Here is a 24,183-nt window from a genome sequence, read left to right as displayed (position 1 = left end):
CACAGTAAACATATTGAATAGGTGTTACTCTCACCATTTTGCTGTTGAGAAAACAGATGCTCGAAGAGGTCAGTGAACTTGTCTGAGATTACGGAGCTTGGGGGGCATGGTTAGACTGGGAACCCAAATCTGTCTGGTTAAATCAAAGGAAATAACACACGTAAAGTGCCGAGAACAGTGCCTGGCACAGAACAGGCTCTCAGGAAATGGGAATTGTCATTGTTGTTATTTCTACTACACTGATGTGCGTCTGTTTATTCCATCGACATTTATTGAGTGCCAGCGCCATATGTGTCAGCTCCTGGACCAAGCAAGAAGCACACAGTTCATCTGTCGCCCTGTGCTCAAATCCCCCTCCAGCCACCTGATGCTCAATTAATTGCAACAGTGCAGCCTATCCACAGAGGTAGGAATGGGGTGCAGAGCGCAGGGCTTCCCGCTCTCTTCCTCCATTGTAACTTATCCGGGCCCCTTTTCATCCCTGGCAAGGGCCTTTCCGTTTCCCACCTCCCGGCCTTGCTCGCCACATCCCCACCCCCCTCGGCCCCCACTCCCACTTCTCCCTTCGGAGATCCCATCCACCCTTCAAAACCCAAGTCAGCTCCACCGCTGAGCACAAGGGCTTCCTGGACAGCCCTACTGATCTTCCCTTGACCAGCCCAGGCTGCCGGACCCGGGCTGATGAGCTACATATTTGACACCCAGCGTGCCATGGGCACTGGTGGGTCAGGAGGCACCCCAGGTATAAGCAACCATAAGGCTCCCAGGGGCTCCTGAAGAGCAACCCTTGGAGGCCACTCAAATGGCACTTGCGTTGGCTTGTTGTCCTTGCTGCCCTTTCTCTGAGACTAAATCGTGGGCTTGTTTGAATTTCTCACAGCACCTGGCCTAGTGCCTTTACCACGTGTATCTATTAGGAACACTTTTTGATGCAAATAACAAAAAAACAACTATCAGTGTTTTAGACAAATAGAGGATTCTTTTCCCCCAAAACAAGGAGTCTGGGAGTAGAGGACTCTAGGGGTGGTTTGGTGACTCAGCAGCATCAGGACCAGCATCTCTGCACATCTCTTGGCTTTTCCCTCATGTTCAAAAAACAGCTGCCACGGCTCCAGACAGAAGGAAAGGACGAGTGTTCCCGGCAGCACCTGTTCCTTCCATCTGGCTCGTTCCTTAAATCTTATTGGCCACCGTGGTGTCACATGACCATCCTTAGCTGCAGAATTGGTTAGGTATCTAAGCATTGCCTCTTTCAGCCTCTGAGGTGGAGGCAGGCTGGGCGTGGAGGGGTGGGGATGGGCATGGTATTAGATAGTCAGCCAGCAGCATCCGGTACACCATACCAGAGTGAACGAACCAATGAATGAATCCAAGAGAGGGCTCCCGCCTCCACGAGTCTGGGGTAGAAAGGAAGCCAGGCATCTGGTTTTCAGAGCCCTGTGTGGTCACGGTCCTTTCTGATGAGTTTGCTCCCACCCTTCCCTCGGGCCCTCTTCCCTCCTGCCTCCACCTGGGCCCCTTGCGGGCTCCCGTCGATTGTGGACCCCAGTACAGCTCTCCATGGCCGGAAGACACGGGCAGGGGGGTCTGTCCCTCCTGCCGGCCCCTGCCCCCATCCTGTCCATACAAGATTGATAATGAAACCAATACCTTTCACCAGCGTAATTTTCATATTTAATGAGCGTGACTCAAAAACTATTACATTAATTAGTCAAATCCCACAAACCGTTAATGGTGCACGCGGTAATTAATATCGTATTCAATTTAAAAATGACCTGTTTCGGGGGCCTCTCCCAGGTTAGGGGTGTGGGGGGCTGGGGGTGTTTGCAGACTTGCTGGCAGAAAGCCCTGTGGTCGCGGCTGCTCCTTCTTTTCCTTTTTCTTTTCCCAGCGCTTTGTGGAGGCTCAGGGAGGAGGTGCTGAGAACGCGGTGCTCCTCGGGGTCCTCCCCCGCGGCCGCCTGCCGGCTCCTTCCCCGGGCTTCGCTGCTCTCCCCGGCGGCCCCTCCGCCTCCGCCAAGCCGACAGCCTCCTTGCTATGATTTATGGGAGGGCCTGGCACAGGGCTCACAGACTGGAAAATTTCCAGTTTACACAAGAATTCCCTGAAAAATGAGCTTGGTTAATTTATTTCTTTCATTAACGAGTTCGAACTGTGAGATAATCTTTCTGAGCGTCCCCGTGCCCACCCTGCACCGTTCACCCCTCCTGACACGCAGCGCCCTCCCTCCGCTCCGGCCCACGCAGGGCCCCAGAAGGGCCGAGTGTCTGGGGGGGATCTTCGCCCATTGGCCCATCCTCTGGGACCCGGGACCTGTGGCCAATCAGGGCTCCCCTTGCCTCCCACCTTGTCCGTGACCAGGATTGATGCTGGGGCTGAATCAAGGCGTCCCCTTGGCTTCCTGCTGGCTCAATGGCCTACAGAGGGCACAGCGCCCGAGGCCCTAGGCGCCAGCGGCCAAGGGTTTAAGTCAAAGTTGTCCTGGACCAGGAATTTAAGAGCAAAGTGTGGGGAGAGGACCGGCGTGCAGGACACAACTGGAGGGTGAGGCCTAAGACCAGGCCCACCCTCACCTTGTGGGCTCCGACAAGAGGGTATGGGGGGCCCCCAACTATGGCTCTCCCACTTCTCTCCCCACTGGCACTCCAGCCGCCATCCCAAGCTTTGACCCCCTGTGCCACACAGCTGCCTCCTGACCATCCATCGGGCTTGGGTGAGCATGTTGGTGGTTCAAGCCCGCTCCCAAGGGTGGACCTGGCAGGAGGTCTGCATGGACCCCGGAAACCACTCCTGCCAAGTGGACGGGGAATTCAGAGGATGCAGAATATGGTCTACCAGGGGCACAGCCTTGGCTCCAGGACTCCTTGTCCCATGAGGAGGAGCACAGCTAGAGAAGAGTGACAGTGGGGAGGCAGAGACCCCGTCCCCTGGGTGTAAGAGCAGATCTCATGAGATTATGGGGGAAACATAATTTGAAATCAGAGGGACTGGGTGAAGCCGAGGAGGCAGCACAGTATGTGGGTAGAGTATCTGGGCTTTGAAGCAGGACCACCTGCTTGGAATCCCGACACTGCCACTTTCCGGCTGTGCAACTGTGGGCAAGTTACTAAACCTCTCTGGTCTCCATGTCTTGGTTTTAGGATGAGGATATATACCATTTCTTCATAGGACTGTTGAGAGTTAGATAACCCATGTAATGCACAGAGCCTGCTCTCTGACACCTACTAGGGATTCAGTGAGTAGAAGTGATTCTTATTGTATTAAAGGCAGCATTATCAGGAGACCTAGTGACAGTGCTTTGGGAACATCCAGCCTTGTGGTTGATATTGCAGACTCGGGAGGCACCTGCCTCTACCCCTTCCTTGCTGTGGGATTGCAGGCAAACCACCCACGCTTCCTGTGCCTTGGTTTCCTCATTTGCAAAATAGAGATGACAAGAAGCACCTCATAGGGCGTTAGGCAAATTGAGCAGAGTAATGCCTGTTGAGGGTTTAGCACACGGCGAGCACTCAGACAGAGTCAGTGATTATATCATCTGCGAGGCTTCTATTACCCATCTCAATAGTTGGGACTCATCGTTATCATCGTCCTCCTAACACCGCTCCCTATGGGGTGGGTGTGTCGTGTACACCAATCCCCAGGGATCTTTCTCAAGTGAGTTTCTGACTCAGCAGCTCTGAGGAGGGGTCTGAGCTTCTTCGTCTCCATCCAGCTCCCAGGGGATGCTGATGCTGCTGGGCCACGGACCACACTTTGAGTAGCAGGGCATCATTCGACCTACATAACTGATGTGGAAATGGAATTTCCCCGGCTGACTGAGACTAAATGACAGGATTAGGATTCGAACGAGGGCATGTTGGCTCCAGGGGACCCTGAGGAAACCTGTTATTATTTGTCAATAAATAAAAACTTGACGGCGCTCCAGGTCACTCCCGAGGGCCTAGCCGTGCTTGCCCTTGTTTCAGCTGTTGGTGACACAGTGGAGGCCCCAGGCCTCGGACAGAGCCCCAATCCAGCCCCGCGGATGCAGCTGAGTCCTGGGAACCGTGAGCTAACAGGCATTAGTGCTCCCCACTTTATGTGCATGATCTCATGGATCCTATTTGCCTCTTCTCTCTTTGCCTCGGTTGCCCCTCTGTAAAATGGGTATGATGACAGTGCTTCTGTCTTAGGATCGTGTGAGGATGAATTGAGCACTTTCAAGCAAAGCACTTAGAACAGGGCTCCCTGCGAGGGACAACGTGGCACAGAGATTGGGCACATGTCCTCTGGAACGAGAGGGCCTGGGTTCAAATGCCGGGTATGCCATTTATTCGCTGTGTGACCTCTGACAATTCAAGTTAGTTCCTGTGTGCCTCGGTCTCCCATCTGTAAAAAGGCAATGATAACAGTTGTGAGGATTAAATCTCGTAGAATAGATCTTATTCAAATGAAATGCTATTTAAGTCGTATAATTATCATTCACCTTCATAAGAAACCTCCGAAATAGTTACTGCTGTCTCACCTGAGTTAGTGAAGTAGAAACTGAGGCTCAGAAATTGAAGTTTCTCGAAAGCCCAGGGTCACGGCATGAATGCAGATCTGGGATGTGAAAGCAGGCCTTCTGACTTTAAGCCACTCCTGCCGGCAAAGCTGTTTTTACTCCGAAGCTCCTTGAGTATTTGGGAGCACAGCTTGCATATTTTGGGAGGAAAGGGTCCGAGAGGAATTCTTCCTTCTTCTCCGTGCAGCAGAGGTGGCTCCAGCACGCGGGTGTCCAGGGCAGACTGTGTCAGCAGTGCCCACAGCAGGAGGGGGCCTCTGGTGTAGGATGTGTTGGCAATAGCAGTGATGGAAGCTCCTGGGGCAGGAAGGGTGCGGGGTGCTCTGGGAGGCCTGAGTGGTGCCCGCACCCAAGCCAGCCTCTGTAAAGGTGGGATCTGGCAAAGGCAGAACGTTGGTGGCTGTCCCCATGTAGCATCCTCCCAGCAGCCACGGGGCAATGGTGCTAAGGGTGAGTGCTCCCAGAGGTACCTGGGCTGACCCCAGCCGAGGAGGCAGAAAGGGGTTGCCACCTGCTGGCTTCAGGGTTTGTTAATGGACCACAGGACACATGGGTTGGGAACTCCCAGAAACCACCAGGATGGACTTTGGCCAATAATTGGTGGAGAAGAGAGCCAGAGAAGGACTGTTCCTTGCTGTTTATGCTACTGTATTTTCATCTCCAGATCCTGGGGATGGGAGGGAGAGGGTCTCTGAACACCCCAGCTGGCTGTGACTTCCTGGAGGACAGGAGTCATGCTTAATCATTTCTGTGCTCCCCCCAGGAAGGACCACACTGTCTTACAGTTTATGTGGCTTCTCTTTTTGTTGAATAAATTAATCTAAACCAGTGTACGTAAGTGCTATGGACTGAATGTCTGTGTCCCCTCCAAATTTACAGTATTAGGAGGCGGGGCCTTTGGGAGGTAATTCGGTTTAGATGAGGTCATGAGCGTGGAGTCCCCGTGGCTGGATTACGACCCTTGTAAGAAGAGGAGGAGACCAGAGCTGTCTCTCTCTGCCGTGTGAGGATACAGCAAGAAGGCAGCTGTGTACAAGCCAGGAAGAGGGCCCTCATCAGAACCCAGACTAGCACTCTGACCTTGGACTTCCAGCCTCCAGAACCGTGAGAAATAAACATCTGACACTTAGGCTCCCAGTCTCTGGTATTTGTTCTCGCCGCCTGAGCAGACTAAGACAGAAAGGGAGAGGCAAAGGCTGAAATGCTCCTGTGCAAAGATGGCTAACGCCCAGGCAGGGACCTCAACAGGGCACCCAGCAGAGGAAGCGAGAGGACAGGGGTGGTTAGGGGGCTGTGGTTGGCATTAACCCTCTCAGTCCTGCAACCCCACGCCTCTCCTCTACCAAATATTTTCCTGCTTCCTTTACCACTCTAAAATGAAATCCACAAATCGTATAACCTACCCAAGTGCCTAATTTAAAAATAATAAGTTATTATAAGGAAGAAATCAAATAAAAGTAATTTCTTTAAAAAACAATGTGACTTTTGGACCGGCCTGGTGGTGCATCGGTTAAGTTCTCACATTCTGCTTCAGTCACCAGAGGTTCACCTGTTCAGATCCCAGGTGTGGACATGGCACCGCTCATCAAGCCCTGCTGTGGCAGGCGTCCCACATAGGAAGTAGAGGAAGATGGGCACAGATGTTGGCTCAGGGCCAGTCTTCCTCAGCAAAAAAAGAGGAGAATTGGCAGCAGATGTTAGCTCAGGGCTAATATTCCTCAAAAAAAAAAAAAAGCGACTTCAAGTGCAATACATACAAAAAGTAAAATACAAGTTATGTCTAACAAAACCATTTGTATTTAATCTATTAAGGTGCAACGACACCAGATGACGTAAAGGAAGAGAGAGTTGGTGAAATCGGAGTAAGGTCTGCAGTCTACGTAATTGTATTGTGCCCATTGATTTTCTGATTTTGATAATGAACCACAGTTAGGTAAGATGTCTGCAATGGGGGCAGCTGGGTGAGGGTGCATGGCACCTCTCTGTACCTTGTACCTCTGTGGCTTCTTGTGAGTCTGTAATTGTTTCAAAACAGGAGTTAAAAGTTTTAAAAGGGAGCTGGAAGCTTGCACCTATTTGTAGATTCACTGTGAATTCAACAGCTACAAACACAGACGGACACATGCCGCCAGATGAGCCAAAGACTATGTGGTGTCCCCGTTTAGAGATTCCATTTTCTGAGGCCGTGAACAATTCTTGGCAAGGTCCTGAACCTGAGACAGTCCAGTTTCGCCTTGATTTACGAGACTTGAATTGCTGGAAAATGTGGCGATATTAAAACTTTGCAGAAAGTTGCTTTGTGTCCATATGTAAAAAAGCGTTAGGTGCAGACTCAGATCACGCAAATCGGGTTTCGCACGGCCGTGAATGTCCAGTGGACTGTCCGAAATTCATGCGGGACAGGATACGATCTTTGTTGTGCAGGATTATCCTGTGTGCTTTTGGAAGCCTGTCTTCCCGACGTGCCCACTAACTGCCAAAGGGGAAACCCAGTCGTTGGTGTAGGCAGCCCCGCCCCCTCACACACTATGAGCCATTATCATGAGCTGGGCTCCTAACCCTGGGGGGAGGGGCGATTCATTTAATACTGATTGTCTTGAATTTGGACCTATAAGGCCAGGCTCCCCTTGTCCCTACCACTCCAGGAAATGGCTTGCATCCCCTCTCCCAGCATGTCCTTCCTCAGCTCTGTATTCCTTTAGCCTGGTCCATGTCAGCATCATCCTTGTGAACGAGCCTTCTGAAGCCAGAAGCCGGAGCTGAATTCCTGGATACAGCTGCACTCCTGAGGGAGGACCCATCCTCTTAGATGAGAGAGAGAGATGAGGCCTGTCCACAATCCCAAAGACCGTCCCCACCATGCAGCCTAGTCCCTGCCTGAGCCCAGGTCCTGCCCACATTGCTGCTCTCCAGTCAGCTCTCTGGAAGTTGGAACCTGGGTAGGCGCTCGTGCCATCCTACCCCTCACGTGCTAATACATCCTCAGAGAATGAACTGCCCACTCAGCCTTCACATTTTCTTGCCAATAACGGGAAAGCATGGAGCTGAGGAAGGAAGGAGACCTTTGGCAAAACTGGTCTCAAACAGAACCAAAAATGCTTATTAGCTGTGCAACTCTGAGCAAGTCACTTAACCTCTCTGAATCTTTATGTATTCAAATTATGTAAGGATCATACGAACGAGCTGTGTAAACTATAAAAAGTTATACTAATATGATAAATTGCTATCATGTTTATTGGTATTTGAGTCAGTCCCATGATCCACTTAAATATGCCAATGAATAAAAGAGCAGTGATGGGAGCACAGAACACACTCCTCGTCAAATCCATCATCTAGCCCAGGGGCTGACAAACTACGGGCTGTGGGAAAACCTGGCCCACAGCCTGCTCTTGTAAATAAAGTTTTATCGAAACAGCCACGCTTGTTCAGTGACACACCGTCTCGGGCTATTTTTGTGCTACAATGGTAGAGTTGAGCTGTTGGGACAGAGAGCGGATGGCCTGCAAAGCCCAAAATATTTTTTATCTGATCCTTTACAGAAAAAGCTTGCCAACCACTGGCCTATACAGTCAACAGAAAGATCTGTCTAAAGGGCACAACCATGTCCCTACCCACCCCTTCAATGGTTCCCGTTGGGGACAGAGTAAAATCTTTCACTTGGAAGGCAGGGCCCCTGCGGCCAGGCTTCGGCGCACCCAGCCGGCCCCACCCTTCTTCTCCAAACCTCACACGGTAGGAAACCAAGCTTCTCTCTTGCAGTTCCCTTGTTTAATGCTGTGTCTCACCCCACGTCCTTGGCAAGGACACGAGGCTGGCTTGGGATGGTTCTGGCACGTTGAGGCCCGAATGCTGTTCCCAGCTCACACTGGGATCTCTTAGTCCTATCTCTGGAGGCCTCAGCCCGTCTGTCCTTGACACAGGGATTTGGCACGCTCCCCTCTGCCTGGGAAGGCCCTGAAGGAGTGAGCATCACTCAGGAACCTGGCTCCGCCTGTCACCCAGGAAGTAGCAATGAGTAGCCACTATTATTATTTATCACCACCTGTGGGTCGTGCCAAGGCCCAGAACCTCTGACTTTCATGAGGCCCTGAGGGTTCAAGGGGAGGAGACTTCCCTCCCCCTCCCATCCACCGGCTGCTCCATCCTTCCTCTCCACTCTGGGAGATGGCAGGGATTTTCCAAGGCAGGTAACACTGTCATTTCAAGTGCTCTGGAATCACTTCTTAGGTACACAGACACTTAATAGAATTTTCTGAGAAAGAGGTTGAGTCCACAGTCACTCTACCTCCTGCTGGCTTGAGCGTAATTGCTGCTAATAGAGGTAATTACTGTGTGACCTGCGTTCTGGTTTCAGAGCAAACAGTCACACGTGCTGTGTGCTCTTGGGGGGATGTGAAGAGTGTCACTGTTGCGCCCAATTGTGCCCGCGTCTGCGCTGCTCGAGAAGACCTAACGAGCCAACCAACTGCAGGGCCACTGAATCTCTGACTGGGGAGGGACGTCGGGGTCCGTGGTAAGCAGACAACGGCCCCCAAAGATGTTCCTAATCTGCTGACCTGGGAGTATGTCACATTACACGGCAAAGGAATTAAAGTTGCAGGTGGAAATGCAAGTTGCTGATCAGCTGACCTTAATATAGGAAGATTCTCCTAGATTATCTGGATGGGCCCCATATAATCACAAGCGTCCTTAACGGTGGAAGAGGGTGGCAGATGAGGAGGTAGGACCGATGTGATGGGAGAAGGACTCAACCCACTAGTGCTGGCTTTGAAGACGGAGGAGGGAGACCACGTGCCAAGGAAAGGGGCGGCCTCTAGAAGCGGAAAAGGCAGAGGAACTGTTTCTTCCCTGAGCCTCCAGAAGGAACCCAGCCCTGCTGACACCTGGATTTTAGTCCAGTGAGATTCCTGTAGGATTTCTAACCTCCAGAACTGTCAAATCATGCATGTGTGTTGTTTTAAGCCACTAAATGTGTAGTAGTTTTTTTCAGCCGCCATAGAGAACGAATGCAGGTCCCTCATCTGTTCCAGCTTCTTATCTGCCACACAAGCCTATCTGCAGCGAACTTCATCTCCGGTCATCCAGCCTCTGCTCTAGAGTTTCTGGTCACCAGGAGCTCCCTCCCGAGGATGTAGCCTGTCAGATACTGGTCAGCTATCATCGTTGGAAAAGGTTTCCTCTGGGGGCTCAAAAATCTGTCTCCCATGACTCTCAGCTTCTCCTTGGGAAATACCCTCCCTAGCTCTCCAATCCTCTAGGCTGACAAAGCGTTCCATCCCTGTCCACACCTCTGGCCACAGCGATGGTTCAGGATGGCACATGACTCAAGCCAGGAAAACGGGAACCAATGAGACCCCATTCTTGGATTTTGGTGGTGGACGACCACTGAGAAGGAGGCACTCTTCTCATGGGAGACCCAGGAATCTGAATTTTGAACAAGTGCCCCAGCTTACTGCATTGCATGTGCCACTGGTCGCACTTCGAGAAACTCTGTGTGGGTGTTGTTTATCTGGAATCTCAATCCGAACCCCTAACGTGGACTCAAAACCAGTCCTGAAGGTGGCTTTTAAGTCAAGATCTTATGATTATTTGAAAAGATCTGAAGCTACCTCAGAATAAACAGTGGGTAGTTTTGTTAAATATAAAAATATATAGTTAAATTAAAAATAATATGGAGTCACCCCAAGTTTTTCCAGTTTATTCTCTCACTTGAGGTCTTGTCAACTTGCTAGTCAGGCTCTCTCTCTCCGTCTCTGTCTCTCTCCATACCTTTCTCTTCGCTTCTCATGCAGACACCCCAGTTACGGAGAACAAAGTGGGGCACAGTCCAAAGAGCCCTCTCTTGCTCCCCCCGGCCCCCAGCCTCAGAACTACTGACGGTCTCATTGTTCCCATGGATGATCAGGGCCAAGCTGCTCTTGGCAGCCCCTCCAGGGGACAGGCACCTTGTCGTCACTGGGAAGCAATTAGGCCTTTGGACGTTCCCCAGGGTTCCATGCCTTTTGAAGTGGGCCCTCTCTGCCCTTTGGATGGAGGCCCAGTCCAGGTGTCAGCCATTCTCTCTCCTGCTCTGAAGGGCAAATAGGAAGTTGCCGCCAGAGGCTCGAGCAGTGTCTGTGGTTTGGGGCCCCCCTGTGATCTCCTGGGACCCCTAGCTGGGAGTTAGCAGGCCTGCCCAGGGCCCACACAGTTGGTCCTCAGAAATAGTTGTTGAATAAATGAACGGACGAGAACACAGAGAGAGGGAGGAAAAGGAGAAGAGGAGATGGAAAAGGGGTAAAGATCGAGAGAGAGACAGGTCTCTTTCTCATCGTTTCCCTTCCTACCTTTGGGAGAGAGGGAGTAAGATTTGGGGAAGTCTTTTATTCCATGTAATTTATTCCACACAATAACCACTGTAAATGTCCACTTGGAATACAAGCACAGTAACCACAGTAACTGTCCTTTCAACTTCCACTTGGCTAGAATAAACAGCTACTTTAACAAACTTCCTATCAAAACTACATTGCACGCACAATAACTAAAAGGTAGAAACAACTCAAATGTCCATCAATGAATGATGGATAAACAAAACATGGTACATCCACACGATGGAATATTATTTAGCCCTAAAAAGGAGTGAAGTGCTGATATATGTTACAACGTGGATGAACCACAAAATACTAAGTGAAAGAAGCCAGACACAAAAGGTCACCTACTGTGTGAAACACCCAGAATAGGCAAATCCATAGAGACAGAAAGCAGATTAGTGGCAGGCAGGGGAGTGGGGGTGGGGAGCAATGACAAGTGACTTCTTAATGGTATGGGGTCTCCTTTGGGAGTGATGAATATATTTGGAACTAGATAGATGGGATGGCTGCACAACATTGTGAATGTACTAAATGCCACCGAATTGTATACTTTCAATAGTTTTATGTTATGTGAATTTCACCTGAATTTTGTAAAAAAATTACATTGCATGATACACTAATCTCATCACAGTGCCATTTGGCAGGCTCTCTGCACCCATCCTTCATCGGTGAGGACTTTTACAGTCTCGAGGGCTGGCTTTGCAATTTGGGGTTATCCCCATCCGCACCGCACTTGACTTGCCCTCTGCTTCTCACCTGGCCTTAAGGTATTGCTGGAATTCTGCTTCCTGGGTTTTCCCTCATTAGGGCTTTCTCCTCCAGGTTCTCTCTAGTTCCTTCAGCGGCCGTCTCCTTCTCCTTGAGCTGGTCCCCATCCAGCACAGTTGCATATGAAGCCAAGGGGTTCAGGGGTTAGTCACCAATTCTGCGCATCTGGGGTTTTGGTGACATCCGCAGCTAGGAATGGCTGGCATTGTATTTGTTCTTGATTTCCCTGTCTGGCTCTCTATCATCGAATTCTACTTCAAGTGTGGGCCGTGGACGCTGCATCACTGGGTTCTCGTACCGTGGCTCATTTCCCACTCTAAGTACTCGGAACTCTCCTAAAAGAGCCCACCGCCCTGCCTCCGCGGCTCCCAGCCCCGGGTCTCTCAGACACAGCCTCCGCCTTTGTCTCGACTCTGTGAACTCCTTTTCCTGCACTCCGGCCCCTCCTCCTGCCTTCCGACAGGGCAGATGTGTGCTGCGCAAGTGTGCCTAGATGGGCAGGCGGGTGGGGGCTCCTGAGCATGCGCACGAGCTCCTCTGCAAGCCTTCGCGCGCAGCTGTGTGGGAGGGTTTGGTGACCTTGCTGCCTGGGGCAGGAGAGTGTGGTGTGGTCTGGAGGACTCTCCTCTCCTGACTCCAGAGATGCGGCGTCTGTCCCTAGGGCTGATGTGAAATACAAGCTTGTCTGATTTCAAAACACATGCTTTTCCATCACTGTACCTCTCTGTGGTAAGTTGAATCGTGTCCCCTAAAAAGATACATTGAAGTCCTAACCCCTGAACCTGAAAATGTGACTTTTTTTTTTTTACAGAGGTAAACAAGTTAAGATGAGGTCATTAGGGTGGGACCTAAGTCCAATATGACTGATGTCCTTATAGAAGAGGGAAATGTGGACACAGACGCAGAGAGACGGCCATGAGAAGAGGGAGGCAGAGATTGGAGTTAGACCACGGCCAGCCAAGGACCGCCTGGGGCTCCTGGAAGCTGGGAGAGGCCGGAAGGACCCTCCCCCTGGGCCTCGGAAGCCCGGGGACGCTAATACCCTCCTCCACAATACACTTCCGCAAAGAGAGGTAATAGACATATTTTGAAACGGAAAAGCTCTCCACACACGTGAGAATGTGTTTTTAATTGCTTCACAGAGTTGTTGAGGATCAGGAAGTTTCCCTGTGAAAAAAAGTCGTTTGTTAAGTGTTAAGCACCCATCACATATATTATTATGAAACAATCATTCCAATTCTGATCACCTTGCCTCTCTTTTTCCTTGCACTCACATCTGATAATTTCTTAACTATTTACATTGCTCTTTCTGTCAGTTCCGGGCTCCTTTCTTCCCCTTTGTACCTCGCAAACACGCAGAAGCAGTGGTCCCTGACAGCCCAGTTAGGGACCCGGGATGGGTTAACCCACCTCCGAGGCGTGCCGCGCACAGTTAACTTTCCCGCGGGCGGCTGGGAACCCCTGTCTCCCCCCGGGGTGTGCGTGTGCACTCACGCGAGCCCCCGAAGCATAGGGAGAGAATCCAGTGATATTTCACACAAATGAGAAATGTTATTCTGCAGATTAAAGCCTCGCCGAGCCTGGTTTTGTCTTTATTTATGCTTTTCCATTTCCCTCCGCGCTGACATGGGTGCCCACGCCAGGGAGCACCGAAGGACGTAATTGGCGCAGTGAAGGATTGTTGAGCGGCCCGGACGCTCCCTCGCAGGGCTACCCCCGCCTCTCCCCCATCTGTCACCATCTAATGTGACAAAGTTTTTATCGGGCGTTGAGGCACAGGAGATTAAAAGTAAATACTGCAATCAGGAGGCAGCTGGGGAGAAAATGCAACGCATTTCACAGTAAGCTGCACAGCTCATCAGGGTAGCCTTGTGGCTCCATGAGGCCAGAGTGTGGGGGATGGAGAACTCCAGGTGGGGGTGGCGGGCGAGGCAAGCTGGGGGGAACCCAGGCCCAGGCAGCTGCACTTTCACACTTTGGTCAGTAATAATAAAATAATAGCAGCCGCCATATATCAAATGCCTACGATGTGCCAGGCATTTAGACCAGGTAGGTGGTTTGGTCCTTTTCCAACGTAATCCTCAGGATGATCATGTAACGTTGGAGTAAGTCCTCCCTGAAAAGAACCCGAAGGCCGGAGAGGTTAAGGAACATGCTCAAGGTCACGCTGCTGCTCCCATCCCTTCCTGCCCCCTTCTTCAGTGAGCAAGTATTGGAGTTGGGGTTTGCAAGATAAGGAGAAATTTGGTTTTGTTGCATCTTTGTTACGATGTTGCACTAAACCACAAGCTTCCACCCCTAATTAGTTAATTCAATCATATATTTTTTCGTTTAGAATGTAAAGCTCTATGTTCTGTTTTTTCCCATTCGGTATCTTACCATTTAGAACATTGTCTGGCACATAGTAGGTGCTCCGTAGATATTTGTGGAATAACAATGAATGAACTTTATCAGGTACTATAAATTTAAATATGTTTTTCTGACTTTACTATTTCCAAAATCAAAGTACAACTTACAATAGATAAATACATTTCATAGATTGCTTTATTAAAAAAAACTTTTATTGAATTGATGATGTGTGTTACAATTGATGGCATCTTAGAATTGAGGGAATATGGTATTAAGCCTCTAATAGAATGGGATACAGCACAGGTACATATTGATAAATGATAAGGAGCTTAGGAAATGTGGAAATGAGGATAAATTAATAATCACTGAATAGTCATAACTAATACTACTTATTGAGTGCTTATTTTACACCAGTTATACATTTTCTCTAATTCTCAAATAATCCCACAGGAAGATAATGGGACTTTTTAAGTCATTTTAAACATACATATATTATGATCTCCATCCTGTGGTCTTTATCTTTAGTAACAGTTTTATTGCCATATAATTCACATGCCATAAAATTCACCCTTTTAAAGAGTACAGTTCAGTAGATTTTAGTATATTCACAGAGTTGTGCCTATAATCTTTTTATCTGAATTTCTTAGGATCTGACCTTATTGTCTCTTATTTGTCCAGCTTTCGCTCATGGTGGATTATTTCCTCATGCATTTTGTAATTTTGGATTGTGAGCTCATCTTCAGTGAGGCTTTATGTGTGGAAATCCTGTATCAATTGGATGGAAGATGTGTCCTTCCAGAGGGGGATCTGACCCATGGGGTCCAGTGAGGGCATTGGTAGCCCCTCTGCCTGGGCCTCAGTGTCCTCCCCATGGAGTAGAGCAGCCTGCTATCTGGTTATTGAAGGTGTCCCAAAGACCATAAGGCCCTGTGCAGACGTACATATGTTTGCATTGTTGTTGGCAGGACCAACAGCACCCACACACTGGGGCACAAGCTCCCGGAGGGCGTGAGTTTATCCTCCTTTGCTCACTGCTGCTCCTCCTGATCCAGATCAGTGCCAGCCGTGGAGGGTGCTCAATGACTAGCTGTCCGAGGATTTCGGCATCTCCTGGGGATTAGGACATGAACGTCTTTGGAGTGCCATTATTCAGCCACAGGAGGGATCTTATAAATAATCTTTTCTAGATTTGTAAGATTATAGAAAAAGAAACAGAGGGCCAAAGAGGTCTCCTGCATACAGCCTCATGCCCTTTCTATCCTACTTACCACCCCCAATTGCTTAAGTGCTCAAGGTAGACTAGCAGATGAGTAACTGGAGTTCACCTGAGGCACCATCTTGAAAGAGGTGAGAGGTGTGTGGAGCCTGAAGGAGAGGGAGGGCAAGGCTTGGTGGGGGCGGAGCTCTAGCAAGAGGAGCAGTCGGCAGATGTCCATTCGCTCAGGAGTTCCTAATAGTCCTAGAGCCAGATACCTAAGCCAAGGATGGAAGCAGTGACAGTTCTCTTCAATTTGCAAGCATTTATTGAGTGCCTATGGTGTACCACGTGTTGTGCTGAGCTCAGCACCAAGAGGAGTAAGATTCACCACTCACCTAGAGGAGAGACTCACAGAAGGGGTATATTATACGATGGAAAAGAGGCACAAGCTTTGGCCTGAAGTTGAATCCAGTTCTTCTACTTACTAGCTATATGACTCTGGGAAAATGAATCTCTAGGACAATTTCTTCATTCATGAAATACTAATTGCCATTATTTCCCTACATTACATAATGAGCATCAAAAAATCTGCTTTAAATTTTCCCTACTCCTGGAACGAGCACCTAATTGTGTGACTTTGAAACGGACAGGCTTCCTGAATCTCAGTTGACTTACATTCGTAATGGGGGTAACAGTGCCCATTTGGGAGTCTAAAGGAATGCATGCTCGGTGCTTTTATGCTCAGCTCTGGACACTTTTGCAAGAGCCCAGGAGGAGACTGTAGGCCCCAGAGGCAAGTGGGCCCCGGGGCGCTCCCAGGCCCTGCCCGGCTGCCTCAAGGGTGAAGAGGAGCATCCATTGTGTGAACCCATTCGTGCCCCTGGCACCCGCGTTGGAGAGTTCTGCCTTGGAAGGTTGTCGGGAGGACTGAATGACATGATCTGGGCGGTGTTTCTCAACCGCCACACTGCTGACGTTTTAGGCTGGAGGATTCTTTCTTGTGTGTATTGTTCTGTCCTTTGTAGAATGTTAGCAGCCTCTCTGGCCTCTACCCACTAGAGACCAGTAGCAACTCCCACCTGTGACCACTAAAAATGTTTTTGGACATTGCCAAATGTCCTCTGGGGGACAAAGTCATCCCTGTGGTTATTGAAGGGGCTCCAAAGACCATAAGGCCCTGTGCAGACGTACATGCGTACGGGATAGCACATATGTACTTATGTACTGGGAAAGCACTCTGCAAGCCTAAATGTGTAAGATCCCATTCTTGTAGAGCATTATTATTATTATATCGCCAAATGCTGACAATACGCTACCTTTGAGGCAGTGTATGTCCGTTTTAACCAGAGCCCTGTGGAGACGATCTGAGATCCAGGTTAAAGGGGAATTTTGAGAAAGCCTAGCAAACGGGCGAGGAAGGGGCTTTGAACAGGAGGAAGGGGCTTTGAACAGCGGGGCGGCGCTTCGTACGCTGTCCGCACAGCCTGCCTCGCCTGCTCCTGAGTCTCACCCCTGCAGGCTGGGCTGGAAGAGGCAAGAGAGCCCGTTCCAGTCTCAGCTGCCTCTCCACCTGCTGGGTGACCCCAGGCAGGCCACTCTCCTCTCTGGACCTCTGTTTCCTCACTAGACGGAATCGGAGGTCCTTCAATATGTCCGTCAGCTCTGACCATCAAAATGGCCATGGGTGGGGGCGCGAGAGCCTCCAGCAGGGGCCGGGAAGATGGCCTACCTCTCTGGGGCAGCCACAACCAGGTGGGATTTTGAGCCAAGGCGGTGGGTCCACCTGGATAAAGAGTTACCAAATTAAAGGTCAATGGTGGCCCATACACCAGGGGCAGAAAACATGGCCTTTCCAGACTTGGTGATAAAAAATGGCTGCTTAAAACCAAAAGAGACCATGCCTACTTCTACTCCCTAAGGAGGAAATAATAATTCAAACCTTTCTTTCTCTAGCTAAGACCTGACAGAGAGGGAGAGAGAAAGACAGAGAGGTCCAAACACCTGCTGTGTTTTCTGTTGCTGAAGGACGAATCCTCTGGCGATGGTCTCTGCAGAGCGGGGCAGGGCGCTTTCGAGGGGCAGGGGAGCCCAGAGCAGAGGGCAATGCAGGGCCTGGATTGTTCTACACTATAAAGCGAGGAAGCAGAGTTTCTGGGAGAATGCAGAGGAAAGACAGACCGGAGAAGAAGGCTTCAGAGTGTCTCAAGGCTGCGAGTTGCTGCTGTGACCAATACAGTTCCTCCAAACTTTCAACAATGTTTGCTACACACACCAATGCCTGTGTCCCTGATGGTTGTTGGCTGTTTCGTGCCAGGGCGGATGGTAACCAGATGGAGTCATCTGGAACAAGGTCAGCCCGCATATCAGGTTCTTAGGGCTGCCGTAACAAAATGCCACAAGCTGGTGGCTTAAACCACAGAAATGTATTCTCTCACAGTTCTGGAGGCTGGAGGTCCAAGATCAAGGTGTCAGCGGGGCCATGCTCTTTCTGCAGGCTCCAGGGAAAAGCCTTTCCTTGCCTCTTCCCAGCTTCTGGTGACTGCCGGCAGCCCTTGGCTAGTAGATGCATCACTCCAGCCTCTGCTTCCGTTCTTGTAGGGCCCTCTTCCCTGTGTGTCTGTCTCTGTGTGTCCTCTCCTCTCCTTATGAGGACAACAGCGATATTGGATACCCCCTAATCCAGTATGACCTCGTCTTAACTAATTACATCCGGAAAGACCCTATTTCCAAATGAAGTCACATTCTGAGGTGCCAGGTGGACGTGCATTTTTGGGAGACACTATTTGATCCAGTACACCAAGTGAGAGGCACTAGGATCCATAAACAGAATCCTGGGGAGCGGAAGGACCCGGTGCTCTCCCTCCCCCAGCCCCCACCCCTACATCCCACACATGCAGGATGTGGCTTTGCATCTGTGCAGTGGGCGCTGGAGCAAGCGAGGCAGACCCAGCGCTCTGTTCAAATGGCTGCTGTAACTAAGTTCCATGGCCTTCCCTCCAAGGGTCCTGCTGGTCCCAGGCAAAGCATCTGCTTGTCCTGGGTGTGTATTAATAGTGGGGATTTGCTGTCTGTGGCCTCAGCCCTTGGCTTCCATTCCCCTTCTTTGAGTAAATGGCACTCAGGTTCCCTTTTGGGGACCCATCTCCCATACTCTTAGGCTATGTAGGGCCCCATCCAAGACTTCAGAGCCTGGTCAATCAGCATTCAATGTCCCTGGGTCCAAAAGGTTGGTTCAGAATGGCCATGTGTTCCAAATTAATGCAATCAGAGTGATTCACAGAAGTGGTAGAGGAAGGGAGAATTCTTTCTACTGGTTTTGAACCTGCAAAGCTATGGACTGGACCTCTGCCACCAATTCTGCCATTGTGAGGTCAGAACTTCTTCAAGAATGGAACTACTATAGAAAAAGTGGAATCAAGAGATGAACAGAGAGAAATTGGGTTCTGATGGTATCAATAGCTCCTAGATCAAACTGTGCCTGAAGCTCTACTACTGGCCTTTTTAGTTACCTGAGCCATTAAATCCACCACCACTCCTCCCCTTACTTTGCTTGAGCCAGTTTGAGTCGCATTTTCTATCACTAGTATGAAAAAGAAAAAGGATATTAATCACAATTCACTTAGAATGGATCCACCAGACTCATCATCTGGATCTTATAATTTATCTAGTAGGAATATGTTTCTTTCCATTTATCTTTGCTACAGTCCTGATTAAGAGGTGGATGGCATGCCCCTGGCAGCCCCACTGCAGCACCCCGGCAGAGTAGACAGTCCCACATGCCTTAGAAGTGCAGCCCAGCTGCATCCTGCCTTCGTCGGCAGGTGTCTGTTGAGTGCCTCTCCGGGTGCTTAGATTAGGGGGTGGCAGTGGAGGTAGAACAGACAGCAATGGGGGGTGAATATCTGGGAGATTCAAAAGCCAATGGAACTTGGTGTTGACTGGCCGTCAATGATGTGAGAAAGGAGATGTCAGGCCAAATCCTAGGCTTCGAGCTTGAGAAATGGAATGGCTGCCATGGCCCGGGAAGGGAAGCATTGAAGATGACCAGGTTTGTGGGGAGGAGGGGAGATGGTGAGTTTGGTTTTAACCGTGTGTAGAGTCTTGTGCCTTCACAATGTCCAAGTGGGCATTCCGGGTAGGGAGCTGGACCCACAACACTGGGGCTTTGCAGGAGAGGCTGGGCTAGAGTTATCTGAGTGGAGGCCACTTGCCTGCAGTGGCGGCTGAGGCTGTGGGTGCAGGCGAGTGGCTGAAGGAGATGGTACAGAGTGAGAAATAGAAGGCCCTGGATGGAGGCATGAGGAGCATCAGTGGTCTGGGAGCACAGCAGGAGGAGGAGCTCTCAGCAGAGCCGTCCCCTACCCTGCTCCACCGGATGCCAGAGCCTGGCCCTGAGCCACCGCTGCCCTGACTTGTGAACTTGGCTCTCTGGTCTTGTTCATCTGAAACAAGCTTCTTGCAGAAGGGGACTGGGTGTGTCTGTGCACCACTGAGGAAAAGGCTGCTGGTGCGGCACACTCCCTCTGTACTCACCTCCCCTCTGCACTCGCACGCTCTCTGCCCTCACTCCTCCCCTCTGCACCCCCTCCGCACTCACCCTGCAGGTCCCCACTGCAGCACCCGTGACTCTGAGGACTTGATGGTCTGGGGAAGCACGCTCGGCCTGCACAAGGATTAGGCCACAAGTACCAGGGAGCTCAGGCCCCTGCAAGCAGCCCTCAACCCTCACTGATGATCGCTGGGCGCTGAGGGTGAATACCCCGGCTCCTCTGCCTCCAGTCGGGGCAGGACAGCTCTGAGACCGGGTGTCCACACTCTCTCCGAGTCCCAGCATGACGGAGGCCTGGGCCCCTGTGGTGGTGACTTGCTCCTCGCCCTCCTGCATTGCCCACCTTCCCTTCCCAGCTTGACTCCAGCACTCTGCTGCTGGGGCTTCCTGGCCTCCTGCCCCTCCAAACCGCCTCACTCACATTCCATCTCAGGCTCTGCTTGTGGGGGCAGGGGGTGGGAGTCCAGCCTGAGGGCCCAGAATGGTGCCTGGCTCATAGCCAGATACGGACTGTTTGAAAGAGTTAGTGACTTCAGGCATCGGCGCTCTCTGCTCAAAGAGGCAGCCGGGTGGTGAACTTCGGTCGGAATGAGAACCCTTGATCCTGTCACTTATCCACCCAACCTGTGGACGCACACTCAGAGACTCTGCCGTGGTCACCACCCCGTCCCTCCCCTGGTCGAGGAAGTCAACTGAGGAATCCAGGTCCCCACAGCCCAGTGGAACGCCTGGGCACCAGGCAAGTAGCACGGGGTGGGGCCGGAGGAGCAGGGCTCTCGTGTTCTTGCCAGTGGCCTGCGGGCCCCTCCCCAGGGACCCACGTCCACAGGGGCCTCATCCTCTTCCAGGGCCTCCCAGGATCTGAGCAGCCCTGGCAGCATGATCTTCCAGTTGTTTCTGTGCTAACCAACCGGAGCTAATCAGCCGAGAGTGTGTGTGATTGTGCGCCTGAGGCTGGCGTGCAGGTGTGTGCGTGTTTAGATTCTGTGTGCGTGTGTGTGTGTATGTGTGTTCCTGTACTCACGCGTTTTTGCTTCTGTGTGTATTTGTGTGTGTGTGCTGGCTGCTGTCATTATGCAGCTAATGGAAATACTGCCACGGATCGCAACTCTCAATTAGCTCCCGGGGCGATCGCTGTGACAGCCAGTTACCGAATAGCGAGGCCTAAAGGAATGAATTAATTTGTAGTACACGGCAGTTAGAGTCACCGGGTTAGCAAGGGACTCGACAGCTGGAGGCCCTGATTAGAGGAGCTGGGACCATTGGGCACCAGCAGGGACCTGCCTCCCCTGTGGGCCTGACCTGGGAGGGGATCAGAGGAACATCGGGGACCTTCGCTAAGCTCAGGACGTGCAGCCCATCAACCACTCTCTAGGGCTGCACACCCGCCCCCGGGGAGGAGGGCCCTGGGGGGCACACAGCCAGACCGGAGGCCCAGGGTGCCAGGAGCTGGGGGAGGCTGCTGAGTCCTGGTTCTCTCTCCCTGCAAACAGGACCTCCTGTTGGCTCGTTTTAGCTCGAGTGGGTCCAGCTCTCTTCCACAGGTGGTCCTTCCCCGTCAGCTAGGTGAAGCCCTCCAGCACCAGGGAAGGACAGAGCCCCTAAACTCCCTACATGCGTTCGCTAAGATTCTTTCTCTATTTTTAATTGAGGTGAAATTCACATAACGTACAATTGACCATTTTAAGGTATACAATCTAGTGGCACTTAGTGCATTCGCGATGTTGTGCAACCCCCGTCTCTCTCCAGTTTCAAACCTTTTTCATCAGCCCAGAACACCTCGTACCCTTTAAGTAGTCTTTCCTCAGCCTCCCCTTCCTCCAGCCCCTGGCAACCGCTAATCTACTTTCCGATTCTATGGATTTGCCTCTTCTGGATATTTCATGTAAATGGAATCATACAATATGTGACCTTTGATGTCTGGCTTCTTTGCCTTAGCATAATGTTTTCAAGGCTTATCCAAGCAGTCTCACAGAGGGAGTGATCCAGAAACCAAGAGTACAAGAGACAAGATGAGAGTCCAGCAGACGCTACGCCCCCTCCAGTCCTCTGTGCCCTTTCCCTGTTCAACGCTGTCCCCTCGACTCTCCTTCTCCATTGTACTTCCCCAACCCTCTATCTTCCCAAACTTTCACCTCCCTCCCCCCAACTCCTTCCAACCCTCCACCATCCCTACTGTCCCCTACTTTTTGACCAAGGATGTTCACACCTCCAGAGCTAAAGAAAATCTGCAGAGGGCTGTGGGAAGTGCCACACACACACGACCCCCTGAGACACTTGTCTTTACTTGCGATGCACTCTGCCATTTTCCATTCTATTCCCTTTCATTAAAAAAGGTGTGGATCAACCACCCTCAATTGATTTCATGGTCCACATGGGGGTTGTGATCCACAGTTTGGAAAACACCGGTAATCCAAAGCAGAGCCCACCCTCAGAGACCCCAAGGGCTTGGCTCAGCAGAGCAGGACGTACGCCCTCTGCAAGGCCCTGATGGCCTCCAAGGCTTCTTTAATGCCGACTCACCATGCATTTGTCCATGAGCTAAGTTGTCTGTCCAGCCTGTCCGAGCGGCAGGTACCAAGTGCAGGATGACCCTCCCTGCTGTGTGCACAGGCTCCCGTGGCCGTGCAGTCGGAAGTAAATGACTTCAGGCTCCATGGGAAGCCCGGGGTTTGGTATTTGTGATGGGTTTTGATGTGTCAGCTTGGCCAGGCTGTAGTCCCCAGTTACTCAATCACACACTAACCTGGGTGTTTCTGTGAAGATATTCTGTAGGCGTGATTAAAGGCCATCAGTTGACTTTGAGGAAGATTAGCCTGAAGATCCAGGTGAGCCGATTCCATCAGTCAAAAGGTCGCAAAAGGAGAGCTGAGGGTCCTGTAAGGAGGAGGAAATTCTGCCTGCGGACGGGAGCTCTAGCCCACGCCCAGGAGTCCCCGCTGGCCCTTCCTGCTGGCCTCTCCCTGTGCCTCTTTCTCTCCCTCTCCCCTCCCCTCCTCTCTCTTTCTGCCTCTCTAGTTGAATGCTGGCTGATACAGCATCACAGCCAGAAGCCATGATCTATGACAAGGGAGACCTCTCCACGTCTGAGCTGGGAAATTAAAAGACCTGGGTGATGTTGGTAAAAGACTCTCAGAAATGTTGGGTTCAAGTATTCAAGTAGGGGCTGTGGTTGCTGGGGGCCCCAAGTCAGGGAGAGCTAGGAGAGAGGTTGGGTCCAGTCCTAGAACACCGTTCTGCGCTCTGACCACCCAGTGCACCCATCTCTGCAGCGGAGGCTTCATGGAAGGGCTGGGGACCAGGCTGGCCAGGCAGGAAAGAAAGATGCCGGGAGTTTCTGTTTCCTCTGTCTACACCTTCTGGCTTTGAAAGGAAGACAAAGTCCAGTGCCTTATATTCAAGAATCTTCCTTGAATCTTCCCCCCGCCCCCCCCCCCCCCACTATTGGGCCTTGGGAACAATTATAATCTCTCATTATGTAAAATAATTGCTAACAACCAAAAAACATTCGCAGTGGGCTGGGCACATCGCTAATATTTTTTTGGCACATTATCTCATCTTCAACAAGCCTGTAAAGTAGGTTCTGTTGTTATCATTCCCATTTCACAGATGGAGAAGCCGAGGCTTATAGACATTACGCATGCATGGAGCCCGCAGTCACATGACTAATAAGTAGGAAAACTTGAACCCAGGTTTGTGAGACTCCAGAACCTATGTTCTCCACCTCTACAGTGTGCTCCTTCGCACATTACAGAAGTCTTTTATGTCCACCTCGGTAGATCCAGGGACCTGCAGACAGAGCCAGGCTGGCCTTGTCGTATACTACCCAGGCACACAGCCCCGGCAAATATTTAGCTATCACTGTTATCGTTATTATCACAATTATGGAGTGAAATTTTTAAAGGAACATAGAATTCTAGACCAAGGAAAAGACATCCTTCACCAACAGAGTCCTGGGTGAGAAGATGGGAAAACTGAATTTGTTTCTTGTCACCACCTATGTATGATATGAGTTTGTCACTGTTTTTCTGCTTTCAGAGGACATGCCTGTGGCTTTCTTCTCTCATCTATGTCTTCGTGGAGAAGCATCATCTCTGTGCAGAATCCAGAGCTCTGGCAGTTTAAAGTGTCCCATATTGGTAACAAAATACAAGGAGGCATTGGCCATGCCATCAACACTGCTCCCTCATTCCCTCGGGAAGATGGAAACTGCTGTAGAGGCCAGACAGCAGGCTGGCTGTGCCGCCCAGGAGGCACCACTGACCCGGAGGAGGTATGGCTGTCCTCTGAGCATCTCGCAGAGCAGAAGGAAGGGGTCTGTTCCAGCCCCCAAAGAGAATGAAAACATCCCTCACCCCCATCGTCTTCAGGTTTTACTTTCTCCTCTCCCTCTTTCGTTACACCAGTTAACTTCTTTAAGGAGCAG

The sequence above is a fragment of the Equus caballus genome, chromosome 24, assembly GCF_041296265.1.
Source record: "Equus caballus isolate H_3958 breed thoroughbred chromosome 24, TB-T2T, whole genome shotgun sequence".
Classification (NCBI taxonomy): domain Eukaryota; kingdom Metazoa; phylum Chordata; class Mammalia; order Perissodactyla; family Equidae; genus Equus; species Equus caballus.
This window is presented reverse-complemented; position numbering follows the sequence as displayed.